Source organism: Temnothorax curvispinosus, unplaced genomic scaffold, assembly GCF_003070985.1.
Source record: "Temnothorax curvispinosus isolate PA1 unplaced genomic scaffold, ASM307098v1 QBEX01010090.1, whole genome shotgun sequence".
NCBI lineage: Eukaryota > Metazoa > Arthropoda > Insecta > Hymenoptera > Formicidae > Temnothorax > Temnothorax curvispinosus.
The window spans coordinates 771-4,270 of NW_020219870.1; the positions used below are offsets into that span (position 1 = coordinate 771).

The 3,500-nt window shown below is 32.0% G+C and overlaps 1 long non-coding RNA gene across 1 annotated transcript; it reads right to left on the reverse strand.

Annotated features, from left to right (window-relative positions):
- Positions 1 to 1,412: 1,412 nt before the first annotated feature.
- LOC112459723 lies at positions 1,413 to 3,256 on the reverse strand. The gene is made up of 5 exons (XR_003041358.1): positions 3,175 to 3,256; positions 2,812 to 2,942; positions 1,926 to 2,127; positions 1,535 to 1,651; positions 1,413 to 1,457 (listed from the first exon to the last, which is right to left on the reverse strand). It is a non-coding gene; the product is annotated as an uncharacterized LOC112459723 (long non-coding RNA).
- Between the last annotated feature and the right edge of the window lie 244 nt (positions 3,257 to 3,500).

Here is a 3,500-nt window from a genome sequence, read left to right on the forward strand (position 1 = left end):
CCATATATCTTAAATGTACATGAATTTTCTTCGAACTCTATATTTGTAATATCACCAACTTTCTACTCTTGTTGAATATTTGTATTATAAGCACCAATAGCTAGTCCCATTTGATCTTCTCGAACATTAAATTCATCGATATATCTAAAATAAGGAAAATTTTACATTGCACATCTCTTTAAACAATTTTGTTCAAGATAAAGTTTCTCTCTCTCTCTCACCCCATAATACGTATATACCTATATATATTACATCTTCGGTTTCTCGGAGGGAATAGCCACGCCGCTTTTAACGGTTTCCCACTTTCCTTTGCTATCATCTTCGTCACGTTTCTTTTATCGTTCTTTTTCTTTGCGTTCTTTACATTGCTCCTTCCTTTTCGCTTTATCCTCGTCCTCCTCCTAGGCTAAAGCCCTATGTAAAAAAAATGTGTTATATAATATATTATGCTTCATGTTATCGGCGTTTTAAATATACAATATTTCGCGTCTTACATGTTATCAGAGCGGCAAGACCTTCAGCGTAAAATCGACAATGCATCGCCCCCAAGCATCCATACATGGAATTGACTGTGAGGTTTAATGCCATTTGCCTGATATGGTAATCCATTTTCTGTTCCGGCAATAAATTCGGCGCTTTTATGAGTTGCTTGATCTGCTGTCTGCTTTTGACTAATTTGTGAATCTCCGTCGGGATCATACCTGAGTCCAGATTTAACTCGAGAATATTTAATTGCTGCACTGTGTAAATTACGTTTTAGTCCAGATATTTACTTTATGATATTGTTTGCATATAAGAAAATTACCTTGACGTCAACATACGCCGCACTGGGCACGATGGCAAAACACAAATTGTACTCTTGTATAATACTTGGATTAATACATCTTGTACAATACCAAAAATTGAAGTCCATCAGCCGTCCCAGCTTGTCATAGAAACCTTTCTTTGGATTAAGTACGAGGCCTCCAGCATACGCCGCAGCTTTTTTTTTACGCGAGCCATCTAACATATATCTAGTTTCGTAATAACGACAATATATAAAAATATATTGAGATCTCACCATCGCCTCGCCCTTTCTTTTCAATTTTCTTATCCAGCGTTATGTAATCTTTCAAATTAAAAGCATGTAACAACAGATATTCGTTTCTTTCCACTCTTCCGCCTAATAGCGTTCTTGATAAAATATTACCTATATTCATTCAATTCGCAAAATTTAATTATAATTGCATTATTATATTTTATAAGTAAAATGGGAAATATATAATGAATTTACCTGCTAAACAAATGATTTGAAGAGCGAGCGATATAACATTGAGATCCATCACTATAGTCATAATGTATTTTGCTTCTTTTAACGTCACATGCATTAGATTTAGCACTTTGTCCATTATATTGAAGAGCGATGGAGTTTTCGCTGACGTGATCTCTTTACATTCGTGTTCCTTCATCTTTAATACCTAAATATTTGTCAAAATTAAGTTATTTGGTCGGATGAACAATATAATACCAATATTACGAGTATCGTATGACTTACTGCACTGCAGAGTGATTGCAGATCATAACTTCTGACTTTTAAGTTCAATTCCTTCACCGAAACTTATATATCACAAATTGGACGACCAACAAATCTTTGATTAAAGATTATTTTTCCCTGTATAAATATTACATGTATTATTTTATGTTAAAGAAATTATCTTATTTACATGCCAGTTATATAAACATAATTTTAATATTTTACTTAAATATACCATACTACAAATTGTTACAAATCGTAAAGTTTAATATAGTATGCTTAGACTGTAGTAAAAGTAAAAAAAAATATATATATAATAATTAAAAGAAAAGGAAAAAAAAGAAAAAAAGACACTAAATTACGTAAAAAGTATATTCGAAAATAAAAACTGTTTCTTGAAGCTACCGCTTACCATTAAGAGCTAGCTGTAAACAGTGTCTTCGTCATCATTAGTAAGACGACATTCGTATCTACGATCTCTACGTAAGGTTGGAAAACGACCTTGTCTGCCACTCATATACCCTGAATTACCGGCACCTCCCTGATGACCACCTCTTGGCGATAAATCCCGAACACGATCTTCACTGCCGTCCAAAGTATCTCTACGTATAATCCTAAAGGACGTATGATCAATCGTTAGATTTCTGATGCTTGTAGGCAATTACAATATTTTTACTTGTATCTCGTATCACCCATTGACTAACTTATCAGATATGCCTAAAAAAAAAGCTGATCAGAATCGAAACAAACGGTGTATCACAATTTATTCAAAACGTTATATTATTTTCTCTATTAGTCTATTAGTCTTTTTTAGTCTCTTTTTTTATTAGTCTTTTTATTTTTTTTCTCTCTAACAAGGATAAATAATATATTATGCGCATAAAATTCAGTTTCTTATATCCACAAATAATTATTTAAACAAAAACAATTCTCATCATTGAAATATATTATAATATATAATCATTGATTCAGTGTATGCATTATGTTGCAGTTTTATTGTGTTACGTTCAGCCAATGAAAGAGTTCTCACACAATGCAAGTATGTAATAATAAATATTAAAATACTTCCACTAATTGAACGTAACCCAACATCATTACAACATAATGCAAAAGCAATAATTATTACTTACATATGCTTATATATAAAATATATTATTATAAGGATAAATATAATTTACTGTCTGTATTAAAAATCTATATAGTTACAGTAACGTATATCTTAGATTTGTACGAGCAAACAATAAATATCGAAACATAACCTATATGAAATAATTATACTTTGATACTAACGTACGTACCTAATAAAGTTTTCTAAACGACATTGAAAGCTCTTTACATACTCTTCAAAAGGACAAACGAAACTATCTCTCTCTCTCTCTCTCCTCCTCTCTCTCTCTCTGTCCCTCTCTCTCACTCGATGTAACTCGATCTGTAATAATAAGTTCAATTAATTCATATATGAGCTATATTTCAATATTCATTACTCGTACTCAAAAATCTAAAGTTTATGTAACAGTAACAACTACAGATCTTCACACAATGCGGACAGTCAATCAATATCGAAATACTGCAATTACACTTGACCTCGTTATACACGTTAAAGATGACGTTAAAAAATGTTAATGTAAAATATAATTTATAATATATATTTATTTATTTACCTACTAATATATAATATCATGTATTATTATTATAACCTCGCGAGACACCACGCGAACACACGTCATTGACTTCTATTATGCTGAAAAAACATTGAAGATAACGTTAAAAGATATTAAAAAAATATAATTTATAATATAATATTTATTTACCAATATCATCACACACACATATATTCATCATATTAAAAAAAATCCTACTAACCTCGCGAGACACCACGCGAACACACGTCACGTCGCACAATTTAACACACGCGAAACTCGCCAAACTCGCCGCGATCTCGCGATCGCCGTCAATCTCGACCGCGCCAGCCAATCACGCACGCGGA